Raw genomic sequence first — 22,150 nt, forward strand, 5'->3', positions numbered from 1 at the left:
TGAATCACTCTGCCTGTTCAACCCCATTCAAATCTCTATTCCCTAAGTGAGTGGCAATGTCACTGAGCCAATCCTGCAGGCTGTGGCAAATTCTTCTGTTCCCTCACCTCCACAGCCTCCCAAACAGCTCTGCTCTCCCCAAACTCTCCCCAGTCTCACTAGTCCTGTAACCTAACAACTCTTCTGCCTGACTTTAATTACTGAATGCCTACTCTGTGCACTTACCATAGCTATGCATTGAAATCTAAGTAAAAGAAAAGCTGTGAAAATGAAAACCAAATCATTAAGCACTCCTGCTTAAAACTTTTAATCACTCAAACACACTTTACTTAGCTTTGCTCCATATTTGCCAGCACTCCCCAGAGCCCCCCTTACAAACTGTATGTTCCACCTGGAGTGAGCCATTTCCATTTTCTTCACATGCCAGGCTATTTCATGGCCATGTCCCTCTGACACAGGTCACCCAATCAGAGACCCAATGTCTGCTCATCCGGTCAGAGAGCCCTGCTTCAAGCCCTTTGGAAAATCCCACCTTAATTATTTGTCTTTGTTTATTTTAACGAATCAGTTACCTGTGAATGTGAGAGCTTAACAATTAACTACTCTAAGCAACTACTACCTTAGGTAGGTAAGATCTGCCAGTTATTTCTTTCTCTTCAGTGCATATTAAGGACGAATATCCTGTCCTGTCCTCATTCATCGATATGCTCGAGTGGGCACCAGTAACGTCTCCACTGTGAGACTTGTTGTTACTGTTGTTGGCATATCGAATATGCCACAGGGAGCTTGCCAGGCTTTGCCGTAGGCTTAGAGTAGGTAGCTTACCGGGCTCTCCAAGAGGAGCGGAAGAATTGAACCTGGGTCGGCAGCGTGGAAGGCAACATCCTACACACTATGCTATCGCTCAAGGACCAATATATTACTGTAAAATAAAAATTACAAAAATACAGCTCTGACAAATGAGTCGAACTAGATTTTTTTTTAAGTTCACGGGAGATCTAGTTTTGAATGACTAAAGGTAAATTATACCTCCTGTATAACTTATTTCAGCTCATGCCCTTTAAAGAAATGGTCAATATGTAATAGCATAGGCCAGCTGGACAAGGTCTGAAATTGTTCCCACAGAGTAACAAGACAAGGCAGTTTTCTACTACCAAAAAATTGGGGGAAAATTGAAGTCGTAATACTTCCCAAAATTGTTAAGCTGTACCCAAAAGTAAGTATTTGTAAATGTGTCTTTATGATTTCCTTTGCTTGTCTTTACAAATTCTGAATTAGAATTCTGTCTAAAGAAACAAAACACAAGAAATTCCTACTCAGCCCTTTCTAAAAAAGTAATCCAAAAACCTTTTGACAGACTTTCTCTTTGCTTAAGCTCTATGGGCCCAAAATGCTCTCACGAACTCGGTAAATGGCCCCTGACATTTCTGCCATGTCACTCAGTTACTCATATAGCAACAACCAAGGCTGGCAAAGCAAGTACATCAGTACTAAGCCAACCATTCAACTGTAACCCTAGAAAAATTGTGGCTGGCTAGCAAACTATACCCATCCACAGGGGAAAAAAAAACTGCCATAATTAAAGCACTAAGATAACAGTATGGACCCATCTTCCCAAACCTGATTACAAAAAAACAATGGACTGAATTCTCTGTACAAAACACTTCAAAGCTATGAGGAAGTCTTCATAGCAAAGCTGATAAAGCACTATGGAACACAAATGAGGGCTTGAAGGCCCTTTCACTGATATGAATTACTTATTGGAAGATCATCTGTTTTAGTAGTTCGTATCTGTAACAAGTAATCACTAATCCAAAAACTCACCACCAAAAAAATTCTTTAAAAACCAATTTCTCATTTATATAAAGATTTTTAAAAAAGCAGACCTTTCTAAAACGATGATTTAGAAATCAATCAACGAGAAAAGCAGAAGACGTAACACAGTCTTATGTCTGAGTACCACTTAGCACTTTGAGCAAGTATTAATACTTGGTTCTTTCAGTCTTTTTTTTTTTTCAGTAGAAATCTCCCTGAACCTGATTCTACGAGAGAAGGTTTTTTGAGCCTGAGTGTTGAGAATGATTTTACATTTTATCCTTATTTTAAATGCTTAAAGAATCAGGTTAGTCATGTGCTCTGTATACTTACTTTATTGAAGACCACGTTCAATGCACTGATTATTCCTGAACTCATAATATACTTATTTTTTCAAAAGGCCCCTTTCAAAGACTTCCTATCAATTACTTCTTTTGATACTTCTAAAACCAGGGTATAGACAAGAAAAGCGTGGCCTAAAGGGAAGTAGAAAAGCACGAATGATAACTCACAGTGCTGCTGTCTTATAAGTGACTTCATTAACCTTCGCCTGAGCTCAAGGCATCCTTAAGATCTGAGTTAACCAGAACAAATTAATAATCTACTCAACAGATAATTAGATTGGTTAGTATAATATAATCAACGTAGTAATGTTTCAACAAAATGAATCTAGTCTGTATACTACACTATTATTGTTTCCTTGTTGTTGTTGTTTTGGAGGGGAGCATACCCAGAACGGCTCAGGGCTTACTGTGGGCTGCATGCTCAGGGATCACTCCTGGAGGTGCTCAGAAAACCTTATTTTGTGCTGGAGCTGGGAACCTGCAAGCATCAAAACTCCTGTACTATTGCTCTGGCTCCTGTGTACTCTCTTTCTAGGATGGAAATATACGTGTGCTCCTGTGGACTGTCCTCTGGAAATACACGCATGCTCCTAGATTCTATACACCACTTCACCTTGGAAACAGCAAAGGTAACGTTAACTGTATCTGTGGGTTTGTTTGATCTCTCTTGTGCTGTGCATACATTCCGAATGCAAATTAATATTGAGGGAAAACTAAGAAAGGAGTGAAAATAGATACGTGAAATACACTGACTCAGAGTTATACAAAAGTACCTCATTTGTAATAAAAAGATTTTCCAATGTACCTCTGTCAGAAAAAAAAATTGCTTACATTTTGCCTTTCAAATTTTACTGCGAGACAAAATTCAACTGCTTTTACACTCTTTGTGTCAAGAAAAATGAGTTATTCTCTGAATGGATTATGCAAAGTTAACCCAGGCAGCTGCTAAGAAAACTTTCTCACCAAACTCTGCCAAATTATTTCAATTCCAACCTGCACCATCTTGCAGTCCCTTTTGTGCACTTTTGAGCACAGTCTATAAATTCATACCAGCCTGTGGACATACATCTTTTCATATACACAAGCACATGCTAGGAACAAATGTACCTTCTCTGGTGCACTTATCACGTGAAACTAATTTTTATAAATAATATCCAAAGAATAAGGATTGCTATTTTATGTTAGTAGCTGGACTAAAAACAATCATGATGCCATGTGACAAAGCTGTGTTAATTTTTATGTGAAATATAAAGGACTTGAAATATAAAGGACTCACAAAAAAAAAACCAAAAATCAAGTTAACAGTGTGTTTTTCTTAGAGACCGGAATTACATAATTGATATTAAATTGGCTCCAGTGACCTGTGGAAAGTGTGAAAGAATAACTGCTCTAAAGTCTTTTCTAACTTTTTTTTAAATTCTTAAAGAGAGGCTTAAAATGGCAGAAAGAGAGGCTTAAAAAGCACAGATTTACTCAGGATAGAAATTGCACAACTTGGGACAGTCCAAGAAAATATTTTAAGTATTATACTTTTAGCCAGAATCAGAGTGCAACGTGAGTGACCTTGGAGTCTCTCCCTGGATTCCTCCTTCAGCATTTCTTTACTGTCTAATAAAAATAATTGATCTTTGAACTAGGCAAGGAAGAACAGGACCTGACACACTTTTCCCGGACAGACTCATGTGCTACTACACATCATCCCCTCATGACTGGTGGCATTAGAGCACTAAGCTGGGCCAGACTTCTCTGCTGAGCTCATCCGCCTGCTCGATTCCATCATCTGTAGAATCCACAGATGCCCGGGACTCACAGGCTTCCTCCCAACACACGACGCCTTTACATGTGCCTTACCTGGTTTAGTTTTATGACACTAGATTGAATAAATGGAGAACATTTTCTTCACTTCCTGTTAGAGCACAAGGGCTCTGAATTCTCAGCAGATCTGGCTCCTGTTTCTTCTCCTTTATTCCTCAGCATAAGGCACCGTGACAATAGGATTGACTGAGGCAAAGCCAGGAGCCCTCTCTCTCTTCTCCCAACTAGCAACTAGGAATGGACACAATTTTGACAGTCACTTGAAACGAAGGATCTGGGATGACCCATGTGACCCGCACAAGCCAGCTCCACCCACGTTTTGATTCCAGATATGGGAAGACATCTACAACCAGAGTGGAAGAGTTTGTCCTCACTACCACTCATGAGCCCACTGCCACTGAGAAGGCCAAAGCTTGGGGACAGAGAGACAGAACAGGGGTTCAATTTTGCATGCCACCGACCCCTATCAGATTCCTGGCATCACAGGATGCCAGGTGTCAGAAGCCCGAACACCATCAGGCCGTCCACATAACCCCCACCACAGCGATGCATAAGGCCCTTCCACTGAACACCTGCTCAGCTGGCTGAGGATCGCTGGGTGGCAGCCCCAGACCTACTGAGGCCCCTACCCCCCCCCAAAAAAAAATCATAGAAACTCAAAAGTGCCAACAAATATGAAAATATCCCAATAAAAACAGATAGTGCTTCTTTATGCTAAGTGAACAACTCCTGTATCTCTGCCCTCCACAGGGCGGCAAATAACACGAGTAAGATGTGCTGGGGCCTGAGAGACAACTCAAAGACTGGAGCTGCGCCTTTGCCTGTACGAGGTCCCTAGAACCGGTGTGAGCATTAACTTCTAGCCTGCGCTGACAGTGGGGGTAGCCCTCCTGATCTACAGAGCACTTCCTGGGCAGTCCAAAAAAAAAAAACCGTGAGAAAGTGAAGTGTCTAATTTCTTTATTCTCTCCATGTTTCAGCAGAGCCACAGCTATCCAGAGTAGGAAGGTGCGAGAACTGGAAAATAAACACCACCGCCATCTACTCACCGGAGACTTTTATCCTTCCCAATTCATCACTAAGCCATTGCTGGAGCCCAACTTAAATCTCTACCACAGTTGCTGGGAACGCAAAAAGGATGATGGCAGCTCCAGGCCCGCAGTTACTCAGAACATGAAGGAGACGTAGAGAGGCAAGAGGACAACACCCAGGTGATAGGGAGACAGGAAGATGTCGAAGCTGGCTGTCAAGTCAGTAGGGTCTGGGAGTTCTCCCAAGTGTGAGGGAACAGAGAAGGGGGAAAGCCAGGGCATTCCCACCGGGTACACTGGAAGCAGGTGGATAACAGGAAAGGCAGCACAGGGAGCTGCAGAGGCAGAAGCCAAGAGACTGTGGTACCCGAGATTATTTTTAAACAAGCATGCAAAAATATTCAGAAGCTGGTAGCAAGGACTTGGGGAAGAGGGAGGAGAAGGGAGAGGGGAGTATACTTTAAAAAAAAAAAAAGCAAAAATTGATGCGGGTGGAATCAGAATAACAGTATAGCTAGTAGGGTGCTTGTCTTGCATATGGCTGACCCGGGTTCAATCCTCGGCATCCCATATGGTCCCACAAGCACCGCCAGGAGTAATTCCTGAGTGCAGAACCAGGAGTAACCCCTGAGTATCACTGGGTGTGATCCAAAAAAAAACAAAAAATATAAAATGAAAATAATGATGCAGGTATCAGAATCCTAGATTTTCAAGGGGGCAATCACCAAGGGAGCTTGAAAAAAAAAAAAGACTATACTTTCAGGGATCACTTCTATAGTTTCTTACTAGAGAAGTTTCTCTTATTGTGCAGAGCAACCAAAGCCCTGTAGCTCTGGTTCCAGAGCTTCCTCTCCTGAGCATGAAGCCGGTTCTAGGTGTTTGCTTTTGCAACTGCCTTTCCCATGGTTTTTCAAATGTACGACAATATTACTGAAGTTTAGATTTTCAAGTCTCATCCATTTTTTCATGTACTTTATTAAAAAAATCAATTCATTTCATCTAAATTACTTGAAATCTCCATTCTATTCTGATGCTAGCTGCTGAGATGCCATTAACTAAGAACCAAATACAGAAACATTAAACCGCAATAGATTTTGTTGCTAAAATCAAAATTTTGGAAGCCTAAAGGTAACAGTAACTGTAATCAGATCACAGAAGAGGAAAGAGAGGAGTAGGAGAGAAGAAACTGGAGTGAGAGGAGGGGAAGAGCGGGGAACTGAGGAGGGTGAAGAGAGTTGAGGGGAGAAAAGGAGAGGAGGGAGGAGGATGGGAAGGGAAGGGAGAGGAGAGGATGAGGCATTCAAGACAACTGATGCTGCCATCTCCACGCCTCTGGGTAACGTACTGCCTGTCCCTGAAATCCCTCCTGAGTATACTTTTGAGCAGGTGGCACTGACCCTTTGTATGTGCTCCACAGAGTGGGTAGGGTGTTTGCCTTGCATGCAGCCGACCTGGCCGACCCGAGTTTGATTCCTACACCCCTCTCAGAGAGCCCAGCAAGCTACCAAGAGTATCTTGTCCGCACGGCAAAGCCTGGCAAGCTACCCATGCTGTATTTGATATGCCAAATACAGTAACAACAAAGTCTCACAACAGAGATGTTACTGGGCCTGCTCAAGTAAATCAATGAACAATGGGAGGACAGTGCTACTGTGCTAAAACTAATTACTGATGTTGGGACCAGAGATAGGTAGGCAGGGCATATGCCTTGCATATAGATCCTTGACATCCCACATGAACCCCTGAGCACCACCAGGAGTAACTCCTGACTGCAGAGCCAGGAGTAACCCCTGAGTACCACTGGGTGTGGCCCAAATACCAAAATAATAATAATAATAATAATAATAATTGATACTGTGATTGTTCTTTCAAGGGTCTAGCAATAGGAACTATAAAAAGATACAAAACAAAATGTGTCCAAGGGTGGAAGAAGCTTTCCCTTTGTCCAGGAGATAATAATGAGTCAAATAATAATGTTCCCTGAATTCAAATGAGTCATTATTCTGGGAAATAGAACAGTGAAATAGTTACCTGGTTTCTTCCCTATTGTAGCCTGTCCCCCATTTCTCCACCCGGTAACCTCTGGGACATGGAAATGGCAGCAATCTGCGAACAGAGAGTGCCATGGTGGGCAGAGAGGGGTCTACCCCTTCACAGAGTACCAGACCACTTAACTCCAGCACAAATCCACAGGACCACAGAAGTTCCCAAACTTACTTGGTCTACAGACACCTTTTCAGGGGGGATAAATGCTTAGCATCCCTAATATCTACCTTCTTGATATGAACAAACAGAAAGTACACACCCCGACATCCTACACTGTACCAGTGGCTTCACGCTTCTAGATGGTTCCAGCACGCATAGTGGGAGGAGCTTGGGTGTAGTACCTCTCACTTTGGGAAAAAATGACATCACCTCTAAGGAAGGAAAATACTAAGGGCACTCATTGAACAAATGAACACGGCAACTCCCAATCGATTCCATCGGATGGCTGGCCCTGTTCTCACTTCCTGTCCTGATTCCAGAAATCCAGTTCTTACACGGGTTGCCCAAGCCTCTAACACACCATGCCAAACTGGTCTCCACTCCTGACTCCACCCCTCCCTGATCCCACCGCGTTCCTGGCTGGCACATCTAGTGCTCACCATGGTTCCCACCTCGTCCCACGTTGAGGTCTTTCCACACTGAAAAGGCAGAGCGCAGACACCAAGCCCAGACAGAATCTCTGCTTTTTGGGTCACACCCGGCGCAGAGGTTACTCCTGTCTCTGCATTCAGGAATTACTTCTGACGGTCCTCGGGGGGGACCAATTGGGATGCTGAGAATCGAACCCGGGTCGGCCGCTTGCAAGGCAAACTCCCTACCCTCTGTGCAATCACTCCAGACCCCTAGACGGAATCTCTGGACGTATCCCCTTGGGCCCTAGCACACCAGCCCTGGGCATAACACAGCAAGCCTCCCCCCCTCGCCTGCCCCTGGGCCTGGCATTCATCCGAGGCTTCCCAGCAAGCAGCAGCTCCACTGCTCTGGACATTCTCTCACTGCTGCCCACACTTTCTGCTCCATGGGAGCCACTGAGGTGCAGCTCCTGGCCACAGCCAGAGCGGCCGGTTCCTTTGAGAATGTTCTGAGGTACAGCAGAGCAAGGAGCTGGGCTCAGGACAGGATCCATGCCCTGGAGAAGCTGAGATTTTTCAGAAGGAAGCTCAGCCCGGGAGAGCCACGGTGCCAAGGGTCTGGGACAGGGACCGGGAGGAGCAGGAGCCTGAGTCTGGCTGGGGTCATGTCTGAGACTGAGCAGGGCTGAAAACAGGAGCCAAAGTGGCGAGAGAAGTATAAAAAGGCAAAGCAGAGAGAAGCCGGAGAAACCATGGGACTTATTTTTTTTTTAATTTTTATTAGTGAGACACCATGAGGTACAGCTGTAGACTTACAAATTTTGTGCTTGGGTTTCAATTATTTTTTTAATGGCAGTTGTCAGATGTGAGTGGCGGAGGGGGGAGAGGACAGGGATGAGGCGGGAAAGGTAAGCCAGGGTCAAGCTGGCAGCACCGTCTCCGCGGAGAGTCACAAAAATAGGTGAGCGAGACGGACACCCCGATGCGGCGCGGAGTTACTTATTCCTGGGCTCCCCAGGCTCTGTGGCTGTGAAAAATTAAAATGTTTTTTAAAGCATAAAACTCAATCTTTCTGTGGATATGGCACATAAACTCTTCCAGACACAGAGAATAAGATTGGAGTCTCTGAGACAAATGGGAAGAAGCAACTTCCTTCCTACCTTCCTTTCTTTGTTCCTTTCCTTCCTACCTTCCTTCCTTCAGTTTCTTCCTTCCCTTCCTTCCCACCTTCCTTCCTTCCTTCACTTCCTTCCTTCCCTCCATGCCTCCCTGCCCTTCCCTCCAACCTTCCTTCTTCCACTTCCTTTCTTCCCTCCATGCCTCCCTCTTTCCTTCCTTCCTACCTTCCTTCTTTCCCTTCCTTCCTCCCTACAGCCTTCCTTCTTTCCCTTCTTTCTTCCTTCACTTCTTCCCTCCCTCCCCTTTTTTTTCTCTCTTCTTCCTCTTCCTCCTCCTCCTCTCCCTCTCTCCCCCTCAACTCTTCCATCAAGGTCTCACATATGCAAGACAACTGCTCTACCGCTAAACTATATCCCTGACCCCAAAAGAACCTCTTTTGACTGTTTGCTACCTTCCTTCCATGCCCTTCAGCAGATAAAGGAGTTATAAAGTTGCAGTAATACCTAGAATTTTTTTTAAAAAAATCCACACTTGAGACCGTGTGATTTAAAATTCTAATACATGAAACCAAGTGATCTATATGTATTACCTTATTCTTCCAGTCATGCAAAGTATACTGACTGGTGACAGGCAATTTTAGAATCTTTTTGTTTTAAATAAGTAGACATTACTGAAAGCCACTACCTATTAGCCTTCCTCACATTTTTCTGCATTCACTGTCTTTATTTTTAAATAGCTTTAAAAATAAAATGATTTAGTATTTTAGTTAAATATGTCCTTTATTAAATATTTTCCTCTTTCCATCTTATGCTGCAAAGCATTTCATCATCCATGTCCATCATCCCACTGGCCTTCCTACAGACTCCTGCAAATGCCACTCTTGTTGGAGGTTTTTCTTTCTCAGGCTCCCTCTAATGCTTGATGCTTGTCATTTGTTTGTTGTTTTCGTTGTTGCTGTTGTTTGGGGGCCACACCCAGTGATGCTCAGGGTTTACTGGCTCTGCACTCAGGAATCACTCCTGGGGGTGCTCGGAAGGCCATATGGAACACCGGGGAATGAACCCAGATTGGCCAAAAGCCCTCCCCACTGTACTACCACTCCAGCCCCTATGATGCTTGCCTTTGATGTCATTATGCCCACTCACTATTGGCCATGTCCTAACCACCTCCAAGTCTCTTTCTTCAGCCTCGGACTTGATGGGACCTGGATGGGAAGTTGGGAGAGTGAAAGAGGAATAGACAGGAAAAGACGACTGGGAAGGGAACTACTCTCGAAGAAGCACCCACCTTCCAGGGGCTGGAGTGCCCCAAAGACTCAGAGGCCTGTCCCTGAGCTTCAAACAGGAACAGAGAAACATCATGCCATCAACTGCATCGTCTCTAAAACAGTCTCGAAATCTATACACAAACATCCCAGAAAGTTCACACAGGAAGAATGTGAGCATGACTGCCTGATCTTGGACAGAAGGTAAGTAGAGGAGAGCAACAGGAACAATAGCCAGCCAGGAACGGCAGCACTACCCAGGGTCCAGGCACATCCAAACTCACACTAGTACTGCATTACAAATCTCGCTGCCATTCCCTGCTAAACCAGATACCCAATTGGTCTAATCTGAGTCCTCTGGATGTTCAATCAGGTCCAACTATAGGCCCCTTGTGCTTGGCATTTGAAAAGATAAAAGATAAAAATGAACCTGAAAATAATTTAGAGATCCAACACTTGGATTGTCAAACTGCCTTTTATTATTAAAACCAAAAAACTCTGTGTGTGTGTGCGCGCGCGCGCGCATGTGTCTGTGTGTCTGTGTGTGCACATGCGCACTTGTATGGGGAGGGGGGAGCAAAGGGAGGGGGGATTGAGGGAGGTGGATAGAAGGTCAGAAATGGTCATGAACAAAAAGTGCCTGGCCTTTGATAACTAATAAACTTCAAAAGAGAGGGTAAAATAATAGAAACCATTGCTTGCTAGACACTAGTTTTAAACTGACCAAGTAGGCATTATTCAATACAGATTAAACTTGCGGGCAAATACCTGTATTCACCAGCATGCAGCAGAGTGCTGAGAGTCAAGTCCCAACCACCTGTTATCAATGGAAATAAGACAGTCATGGCTAATGGAAGCGGTTACTCATCATCAAGTTCTGCAACACTTTCTGGCGAGGCTAGAGGTGCAGGATGCCGCCAATCCAAGAAGCGCGAGGGAGGTATGGGCAGGCTGCAAGGAGAGGCCAGGGCTCCAGAGGCAAACCAAGAAATGCAAGGAAAAGGGCTTCTGCCCTTCAGCTCAATGAGAGCCTCTCAGAGGCAAGGGGTGTGGTAGGCTTTCGCACCCCGCTGAGCGAAGCACTGCAGAAATGCCAGAAAAGGTGCGAACAACACCCAGTGCAAGAAGTAAGAGGCATTGACCATTTGGCTGGGACAAGAACTAAAACTAACACTCAGATGCACTCTGCGATCTCACTTGCTTGAAGTGGAATTTTCTCTTCTGTTATTACTCCCTTGCTATCTGTAAGATATGCATGTTCCTGCATCTAATTGCTTCAGAACTTATCTAATTGATTTCAACTAATTTATAACAGCGATCTAATTTGCTTTCATTGATTCATAACAGTAATTTCAATAACACCAATTTGCCATCCAGACTGAATCACTGAACAGTCTGATTACTAGACATAAACGAATCCAAAGGACTAAAAAGATGATGCTCCCACTAAGAAAGGACTCTCGGAAATAAATAATTTTTAATACAAAATTCTCTACTTAGGAGACTGCAAGAGAGGGAATAAAGACATCAGAACTGTATGCACTCAAGCCAGAGACATACAGCGGGGTAGGGTGCTTGCTTTGCACACAGCTGACCGAAGTTAGACCCTGGTATCACACATGGTCCCCCAATCCCCTCCTGGAGTGATCCCTAAGTATTGCCAGGTGTGGTGCCAAAACAAAACAGAATTTTTAAAGAACTGCATGCACTACTTGTTTTAAATGTTGGCTTCCATCCTAGATCAGGAGATTTTATGACTCTTTATATAAAAATCATGGGGGGGGGGGCGGGTTAAGGCAGAGACAGAACTAGGTTAAGGCTCATGCCTCACCTGCAGCTGTCACCAACCCAGTCCTCAGGACTATGTGTCCCCCCAAGCACTGCCATTCTGCAGGTCTCCAGCCTGGCAGGTGGCCTGGGGAATCTCTGGTACCACAGGGCCTGAAGAAGTAGCCCTGGCACCAAACTGCCTCAGGGTTGACCAACAATCCCCAGGGGGGACCCTCACGCTTATTAGTAAGACCCTTTTTTAAAAAAAAAAAAAGGTTCTTGTTTTAAACTGCCAATGAGCACATGTTAAGTGAAAAAATCTCTGGCAGAGGTATTCTGAGGCCAACAGTCTGAGAAACAATGCAACAGGACAAATGCTTTGAAAGCACAATTTACTTTAGTGACAGCCCCCAAAAAAGGTCACTCACATATTTTCAACTGCTATAAAAACTTCGTAAAAAATATTTTCAACATCCGAACATTTCAAGGAGTCACAAAGTAGCCCTTTACGGGCTAACTTGCTTAATCTCCGATCACTCTGCTTCGAAAAGCAGGATTTTCAGAGAGAACCAAAAAACAAAACTCAGCTTCACAGGGGCCAGAGATAGGACAGTGGGTAGAGCGCTCACCTTCCATGCAGCCCAACAGGATTCAATCCCTGGTACCCCATATGGTCTTCCAAGCACTGCCAGGAGTGATCCCCAAGTAAAGAGCCAAGAGTAATCCCTGAGCATCACTGGGTATATCCCCGGCCCCCTAAAATATCAGCTCCTTAAACAGAGGCATGGCTAAGAGGCAAAGGAGGCAGAGCCCAGCATGATCTCTGAAGCACAGAGATAAGAGAAACTGGCCCACCTTGTGGCTGCAAACATCCCAGGCTCCAGAAGCAGGGAAGGCAAATGTTACCTTCATTTTGCTAACAGACAACAACATCAAAGGAGGACTTCAGTTAGGCAAAGCAGCTGCTAACATCATGAAAAAAAGTGTCTGTGAAATACCACCCAGACAACCCTGAGAACATCATAAACCCTCTGACCTTTTCTAACCTATCCACTGCCTCGTCACTCAGTTGGCTCCTCCCAAGATGAGCCTCCATGATGCTCACTTCTTCTTCCAACCTGTTGATAGGCTGTAGTTTCCTTTTGGTGTCAATGGAAATACTTCCACCACAATTCATGGAGGCACTCAAACACCTGCTGAAGTGAATCAAGGCCCAGAGATGGGTAGGCCATCTTCCTATGAGCAAACCTTTACAGGGAATATACCAGGAACAAAGCAAGAGTCTACTAATTTGGGAAAGATTAAAACTAAAACACACACACACACACACACACACACACACACACACAAAACCCCTATCTATGCCTACTATCAGGATTGTTACAAAAGCAACACACAAAGAAATACTTTTAGAATTTCTCATAAAATAGCTAAGCAAATTTACACCCAGGGTTTTAAATTAAAAGGCCAGTTTCTTCCTGCTCTGAAAGCAATGGCTTTCGTGAATTGTGCACTTACGCTCTCCTTGGAAAAGAGTCTATAAGATATGATAATAGAAAATGAAGACTGTCTTGTGATTGGGAATCTAAAGCTCACCGGTAAGGTCGAAAAAGAGAGGTATGGGCTTTCCCGGTTCAACTTTAAGTCTAAGAAGGTGAGGTGATTTCTAACCCAGGATGAATAGTGGCCTTCCAGGAAGAGAAGCAGACACCCCAAAAAAGACCACACTGAGACAGAGGCAGAGCTGGGTGCTGTAAATCATGAAACATGATAGAAAAGCTTTGGAACCCATCACACTTGAGGTTTCAGGGGACTGTTGACCTTGTGGATAACTTGATTTCTGTCTGCAGAACTGTTCATCACCCAGTTTAAAGTGCCCTGCTTAGGCAGTCCTAGGAGACCAATCTAGTGCTAATGGCCAGAATTCAGAGCATCCCAAGCCTGGATCATCAGAGTCCAAGCAAGGCTGTGGACCCCCAGTAGTTTTCGTTTCCTTGACTGTGGTTTGTCTTGATCAGAGCAGTGGAAGACAGTCAAGGAGACTGCGACCCTCTCGGGGACCTGCTATTAGAACACTTTGCTGGAAACAATCTCTCTCCCACACTTCAAATACTATTAAACCAGGTGATGAATTCCTTCCTACTTGAGAGGAGGGTTACAACTGCCTAATAAAAATACAATGTCAACAGCTGATATTTCTAATATTCAATCATAAAATAACAAAGTGACACTGAAAGCCATAGGATGTTATCAAAGATAGACATTTCATTAATACAAATGAAGATTACTGAAAATGTTAAGAAATACCTATTTTCCACTAAATACTTCACCTGCTATCACATGACTCTGTATTTTAACACCAAAAACTGTAAAGAAAGGAAGTGAATTTGAAATTTTCCAGAAGACAATGAAGTGTTTCTTTCTATAAAATCAATCCATCAGTAAGCATCTTTTTTATGTATCTCATCCAATCTACCTGTAATGGTTAACAAACCAGGTCAAGAAATAAACTGTAGAATAAGGACATACTACTTGCCTCAAATAAATTATCTACTGTGTGGGCTGGAGAGATAGCACAGCGGGTAGGGTGCTTGCCTTGCACGCAGCTGACCGGGACCGACCTCAGTTTGATTCCTCTGCCACTCTCGGAGAGCCCGGCAAGCTACCGAGAGTATCTCACCTGCACGGCAAAACCTGGCAAGCTACCCGTGACGTATTCAATATACCAAAAACAGTAACAACAAGTCTCACAATTTGTTGTGAGATGTTACTAGAGCCCACTCAAGCAAAATCGACGAACAACGGGAGGACAGTGACAGTGACAGTGAACTGATAAGTAAAATTTGGGGTCTTATAAAGATTAGAGCCACAGGAAAATATATCCAAAATTATAGAAGGGCAGGAGTATAGTGCAGGAATAAGATTCTTGCCTTGGACATGGCCGAGTGAAGTTTGATCACTGGCATCCCATATGGTACCCTAAGCATCACCAGGAGTAATCCCTGAACACAAGGCCAGAACTTAAAACCTGAATACAACTGGATGTGACCCACAAACAACAACAACAAATATATGATAGATAGAGGTATAAATATATAGATATATAGTTTGTCAAGTAAATATGAGCTAATTACAGAAATATCTTAAGCATGAAAAAGGGCTGGGGGGTAGGAGAAGATTGGGAAGGGTTGGAGCACAAGATTTGCTTAAGGAACCCCTTGCTTTAATATCCAGCACAGCACACTTCCAGCCCCACCAGGCATGGCTGAGTCAGAGATGGACACTCTCCTGGGTTGCACCGGGTATGGACCACCCCCTCCCCCACCAAAAAAAGAGAAAGAGAGCTGTAAGCAATAATAGAACATTTCTATTTCCAATATTACCAATTTTTAATCTGTATTCAAGAATTATGCTGCAGCCCCGTGTTTTGTTGTTTTTTTTTTTTTTTGGTGCCCAAAATATAACCCTGCAACCTAATGAGGGTTTTTCCTCCCATGGAACCGTGGCAGACTGCCTCTCCTCCCTCAAAAAAATATAAAGTATATAATAAAAATACTGAGTCAGATGTGGGAACCATTAAATTATGAAGATGAAAATCACAGGGCACAGGGATGGGAGCCGGGCTGAACAGAGAATATAAACATGGCAAGAGAGCTGTGTCAGGGCCTACGCAGACCAGCTGACTGGGCAGCGTGGCTGATGCAGAGACCTGCCGGGCCTCCCACTCAGGCAGGCCCTAAGAACAGAGAAGCAGATAAAATGTAAAAAACACCTTCCCAGCCTACAACCGTGGATTTAAAGGCTTGTTGTTTTTTTTTTTTTCCACTGACCACCTCAAAAGCAATCTTTTTTTTTGGGAGGGGGTCACACCCAGCGATGCATAGGGGCTATTCCTGGCTCATGCACTCAGGAATTACTCCTGGTGGTGCTCGGGGGACCATATGGGATGCTGGGAATCAAACCTGGGTTGACCGCATGCAAGGCAAACGCCCTGCCTGCTGTGCTATCGCTCCAGCCCCCTCAAAAGTAATTTTAAATGAGAAAACTGTGACCCAACAATATCGAGTCAACTCAACTGAGGTCAGAAAGTTGAGGTCACAGGCCTGGAGCTTGGTGCCTCTCTCTCTTCTCTCTTCCATCACAAAACATCCGTGTACATTAAGAACATAAGACTGGCTACAGCAACTGACTGGAGAATGGTGAATGCCCCATGCCCCACCTGAACACCTGGGGATATTAATATTCTGGTCCATCCAGCACCCACCCCTGGCCAGGACTGGGAAATTCCACTGTGTCATTTCTAAGCTGTTCCATTTTCCATTCCATTCTCTCCTTCTGAGTAGCTGTGCCCAGGTCAGCCCACAGAGAATGCTCCTGAAAACAAAGGAAGGCAGTATTTATTCCCTCCAACAACCCGACCATACTACATGCCCCACACCGCCCATACCATCACCACCCCCAAAAAATAAACATAAGCCCTCTCTAGAACTGTTTTATTAGGGAAGAAGTTTTACTGGGAAAACATTAAGTAAGTTCGAAAAGACTAAGTACCTTTTTCTTAAAAAAAAAAACTTCCCTCTTGTAGTTCCCTCTAAAGTTTAGTCAGTTAAAATGGAAACAAACAAACAAAACACACTTCAAAATACATCATATTAAAAAGCCATCCATAATTGGAGGGATCACTTGGGATGGAAGATGTGTGCTGAAGTAGACTGAGGACCAAACATGATGGCCTCTCAGTATCTGTATTGCAAACCATGCTGCCCAAAAAGTAGAGAGAGGGAGTAAGAAGGAAGGTGCCTGCCAGAGGTGGGGTTAGCGGGAGGGATACTGGGGACATTGGTGGTGGGAAATGCACACTGGTGGAGGGATGGATGTTCAATCACTGTAGGGCTGAAACTCAATCATGAAGGTTTTGTAACTGTATCTCTCGGTGACTCAATTTAAAAATAAAATAAAATGCCATACATCACTCCAGCAAAGAGAAATATCTGATGCCAGATTCAGCATGCTTTAGTAGAGGAGAGACACACACTTTGATCCTTTCCGCAAGAGGGTAGGGATCTGCCAGATGCAAAGAATGGGGAAAAACTCTTTTAAAAAAAAGTGCAAAACTGAAAAGCACCTTTTCTGTTTATGAAATCTACAAAATGAAACACAAAATTGGGAGATGAGTAATAGGCTTTTATTCTCCGGCAGTGGCAATATATGTATATATATATATATATATATATATATAGAGAGAGAGAGAGAGAGAGAGAGAGAGAGACTGTCACAACGGTCTAGTGACCTAAAAATTCTATTTACAGAAACACTGCCATGAAAAGTCCAAGTCAACCCAACAGCAATGGTCTATTCAGTATTATCTTCTCAAGCTCTGATGGGACTCCAGTCTGTTTGTATAAAGAAAGGTCTTACTGGAACAGAGTCACACCCACCTGTTCAACTGCTGACCAAGTCCACAGTGGCAGCAAAGAAAGACACCATATGGCTCACGGTGATAGATCAGGTACTAACTAGTCTCTTAGCAAAAAGTGAGCAAACTCCTATTCTTTACAAAAGCAACAGGGAGTGGAAAAGGTGACTCTATTTAGTATCTACACAAAACCAAGACAAGGTTTACAGAAAGTTGCACTCGCCATTAAGTAATTTAAAACATACCTTTCGAATGTCCAATTAAATAAGTGTGCTTCATTTAGACACTCTTTTGATGAACACTTCAGAAGTTCAAAAATACCACACTGTATAAACTCCATTACACAGTCTGACAAAAGTTTAACACCTAAAAAGGTTTCCTTCTCCAAAAATCTTAATATTTAAAAAGGTTTCCTGCTCTAAAAAAATTAAGGAATGTTTCCTGACCATCTGTCTTTCTCATTCCCACTGTGCACACACACAATTAAATAAATTTTCTAAGTATTTTGAGCAGACACATGTAGGGATCATTGGGGTATTAGTCACAAAAAAAAAAAAAAGGAAATCAGCAGTTTAGTAGTTTAGCAACAGAGTGCCTGGTTCCACTTTAGTTTTATGTATAAATTTAAAAATTCTCTGCTGCCATTATATTTAGTAAGTATATTATACTTTCTTAGTTATATAATCAAGATTATCCACCCATATTCCCCATTCAGGTAAAAGGTGGAGAAATTAAATCATTCAAAAACTTCTTATGATATTTTATTATATAGTTACAAAAATGCTAATAAAGTAACAGCAGATAAAGCAACTGGGAGCTCACACAGATCATACATACCATTCCCAAGATGCCCTTTAAGCATCATAGCGACTAGTATCGTATTTGTATATAAAATACTAAATAACTATCCACAAACTCCTGAGCAAATATTTTATGGGACAACTATTTTCATTTGACTGAAAACAGGAATGTGGACAGAGCTACTTTGTACAGCTGCATCTAGACTGAACATTTTTTAAATTCCAAAGTCTATTTAAAAAGGGGGTGACACGGGAAATAAAACCTGAGAGGGATTTAGGGACTTATCTAATGAAACCATTTCTGTTCCAAAATCGCACTCAAGAATCCCTGTTTTCTCCAGATGGCCTAAATGGTGGCCACATCAGAAATGTATGTATGTACATTTCACAAACTTCAGACCCTAGGTAAAGGGGGGTGGGGAATGAGGGGGAGGGGGAGGGGGAGGGGGAGGAGGGGAAGGAGGAGGAGGAGGAGGAGGAGGAGGAGGAGGAGGAGGAAGAGGAGGAGGAATAATCTACATTTCAGTAAGAGCACAACACTCCTGGGATCTTAATCTTGCAATGCATGCGTGCAAAACACTAGAGCCCAAATGGCCTGTGACCAGCCCCCAGGCTTTGCAGGCTAGTTATTTCCACAAACTGTAGCAGCACTTTGCGTCATTTAACACTGGTTTTCATTTTCCAGGTATGCTCTCGCCACATCCTCCAATCTCCCCTCTGTTCCGCAAGCTGCCTTCATACCAAAGGGCTTTCCTCATTCTTGGACTCGGTGCTGTTTGACTGGGCTGGGGGTAAAGGGGTTGGTTGGGGAGGAGGGGGGCGGAGGGGAGGGCGGTAGGTACAGAAACTGTCCAGCCAGGAAATTGTGAAAGTGATTTAAAGAAATTATCCTGACCAGTAAGCAGTTCGGGTGATAAGGTTTGCAGCTGAGCTGCCACCCTTTTCACTTAAATGCGACTGAGATTCCGACTCCGTCTTGGCTGTCACTTTCAGAACCTTGCAGACTCAAACCCCCTTCGGCCGCAATTTTGAAAGTCTCATTCGAGTGTGAGCAATTCGAACATTTCAGTGCAATTGCAGCGGGGGTGGGAAGCCAGACGCTGAGAGGGGTCGGAGGAAACCCGGGCCCCCACCCACCCACCCAGCTGTCGCCTGCACTTCGCACGCAAGTCCCGCGACGCTCCGACGCTCCGGGCAGAAACTTTCCCACCTCGCCGACCGGGCCCGGTAGGAAGTACCCGCCCTCCCGCGCTGCCCTCGCCGCCCGTTGGCTGCCGCGCCCGTCGGTTCCGCGGAGGGGCGGGAGCGGAGTCCCGGGTTGGAACCGCGCCGAGCGTTCCCGGCCTCCCCACCCACCCCGAAGAAGGAACCGGCCTTCTCCACGCGTGCCCTCGCCTTTTTCTTTCGCCCGCCCTCCTTTCACCGTGCCTATACCAAGTCTGCCTCTTTCGACTTCTCCGAGAGGCAAAAGTTTTGCAGAGTTCCCCATATCTTCCCCGCCCCAGCATGCTCGCCGTCCTAGAGGATGCTGCGGTTTGAGACGAGAAAGTAAGCGATGGGCTGGTTCTCCCCGGGACTACGGAGGGTGCCTTCCCAGGCCAAGAACAGGCTGCCGAAGGTCTGCCCGTTAACCAGTGCAGTGGTCATCACCGAGCAACATTCGGCATGCACTCTGCAACAAAGCACTATTATTTTACCTCTGGCTTTACTAGTCATTATTTACAGCGTCTATTCGGGTTGCTCCGAAAGTCCCATAAGATCTTTGAGTGAAATGTCTACGCCATACTTCGACCACATCCGCAGCCACTCAAGGCTCTGCGGCACAGAAGCGCGGGCGCGCGCACACACACACACACACACACTCACACACACACACACACACACACACACACACACAACTTACCCTGTGCTTTATTCCTTAACTCAACCTGGCAAGACACACTGCTGCTACTTGCAAGGAATGTGCATACTCCCTCAAACTACAAATTCCGTGAAGAAAATTAGAAAGGGCATTTCTAATTATAACCGGTACACAATGCTCTAAAAAAGAAAAAGAAAGGAAGGAACCTATGGGCATCTGATCTTTTCAACTGCACGCGAATATTGGAGGTCTTAAAGCAGGAGGAGAACAATTTCTCTTCTGTGTCATCACCAGAATCCATCCACTGATGGAAACATTGCTTGCTGTACCATGAGTCTGAGTACTGACCCCGAATAAGGATCACAGCCGGAGAACACAATTCATCCATCTGCTAGATACACCACCTCCCAAGCCCTGCAGAATGCAGGAGGGAGGTTAACAGTTCTTCAACCTCACTGCAGCATCCTCAGGGTTGTGTTCACTTCCTGGAACTACCCCGGCAACGTGATCTTCTCACTGTTCTCCCTCCCCCAATCCTTTTAGGCTCCCTTCTTTCTCCTTTTAAGTCAGTCTCTGTCTCTGTCTCTGTCTCTGTCTCTCCCTCTCTCTCTCTCTCCACTCCCCCCCCCCCACATTTCCACGGCCACCATCGTCACCCTCTTACGACACTCCCTCTCCCACATTTGCTGATACAGATTAAGTCCCCCCTAACGCCCCTTCTCCTACAGATCGCCCCCTCCTTCCGGGTACCCCTGGAGCCTCTCCAGATTCTTTCCCAGCCGCTCCACTCCCACCACCCACCCAAACGATCTCCCAAGCGAACTTCACGCTTCTGAGTTTGGCTGCGGCCGAATCCTGACAGCCAGACCAAGCCAATCCGCGCGGGATAAATAACCGCGTCCGCCAATGAGCGGCCGCCCGGAGGCGGGAGGCGGGACTTCGCCCAAGTTCCTCCGGTCCTGAAACCAAAGACCTGTTGCCGCCGCTGCCAGGCCGCAGAGTTTCTTAGTTACCGCGGCGCCCACGGTGGCCTGGGGCCGCGGCCGCCGGGACCAGCCCTCGGGTCCCTGCCGCCCGCTCCCGCCACTTGCCAACCCACAGGGGCTCGAAAACCCCCTTCCCGGGCCGCGCGCGGGCGGCGCGCCCCGCCCCACGTCCCCCGAGCCGGAGGTTTCCCCGAGGCCGCCGGGCGCTGTCCCGGCCCCCGCCGGCCCCCCGCGAAGCCCTGAGACCCTCGAGAGCGATCACTTACCAGGCGGCGGCTGGGGGGTCCTCCGTGCGTCCGGCCGGCGAGCCGGGGCGGTCGGGCGGCTGGGCCGGGCGGCGCCGAGGACGCGCGCGCGGGGCCCGGGGCTGTGGCCGCGAGGCCCGGGGCCGATGGGCACCTCGCGCCGCGCCGCCCCCCGCGACGCTGCAGCCGGCGCGGGCACCCGCTGTGCGCACGGCCAGGCGCGTCCCGACTGCGAGCCTAGCCGCGGCCCATCCTCCCGCGGCCGCCGCTGTCAGGAGTGTAAACATCCCGGCATCCCCGAGGAGAGGGCGGGGCGGCCGCCGGCCACTCCCCGCGCCCCACGCCCGCGCGCCGCTGCCCTCCCGCCGCCGGCCGGCGCGTCCTCCCCGCGGCTGCCCGTGGGAGCCGCGCCCGGCCCCGCTGCGGGCCGCTTGCCCGCCTCTCCGGGAACCGCTCCGGGCCCCGTCTGGATTCTCCGCGCGTTTCGGTTGCTCCGCGCCGCTGACAGGTTCTGCGACGGAGCGGGGACACCCGCGCGTCCGAGGTCGCCGGGGTTCCTCTCGCACGGCCTCTGCGGCAGAGGACAGTGACTCTGTGTGGACCTCTCTGAGAAGCGAGCTGCGTGATTCCAGGGGGGATGTTTGGGATCTGACTTGGGGTTTGGGGGTTTTTTTGGGGGGGGGTGTTTTGTTTTTTTGCGGGGCGGGGTGGTGGCTCACCCGGAGATGCTCAGCGCTTACTCCTGGCTCTGTACTCAGGGATCACCTGTGGGGTGTCAGGACTCCAACCTGAGTTGGGCAACTTGCATGGCAAGTACATTAACCCCTGTATTATCTTCATTATGTAGTTCTTGCTCTGGAGAACCTGGCAAGCTACGGAAAGTATCCTGCCCACAAGGCAGAGTCTGGCAAACTCCCCATGGCCTACTCAGTATGCCAAAAACCAATAACAATGATGGGTCTCATTCTCCTGACCCTGAAAGAGCCTCGATTTTGGCACTTTGTAAAATCTCAGGGCTAGGACGAAGGAGACGTTAGTGGTATCTGCTCGAGGAAATTAATGAACA

General features: G+C 46.2%; 1 protein-coding gene and 1 pseudogene across 2 annotated transcripts in view; one reads left to right on the forward strand and one right to left on the reverse strand.

Annotated features, from left to right (window-relative positions):
* The window catches only part of NEK7 (NIMA related kinase 7), a 143,785-nt gene extending 122,417 nt beyond the window's left edge, over positions 1 to 21,368 (reverse strand). The window contains exon 1 of one of the 2 annotated variants that reach the window (XM_056110715.1): positions 21,106 to 21,368. The gene's annotated coding sequence lies outside the window, so the exon portion shown is untranslated. Of the gene's footprint in view, positions 1 to 7,036; positions 7,055 to 21,105 lie in introns of those variants that run through there. The other variant, XM_056110718.1, reaches the window with a different exon arrangement.
* On the forward strand, positions 5,753 to 5,942 carry LOC130020215 (uncharacterized; annotated as a pseudogene).
* Positions 21,369 to 22,150: the final 782 nt, after the last annotated feature.

The sequence above is a fragment of the Sorex fumeus genome, unplaced genomic scaffold (assembly GCF_029834395.1).
Source record: "Sorex fumeus unplaced genomic scaffold, SorFum_2.1 ptg000010l, whole genome shotgun sequence".
Taxonomy (NCBI): Eukaryota; Metazoa; Chordata; class Mammalia; order Eulipotyphla; family Soricidae; genus Sorex; species Sorex fumeus.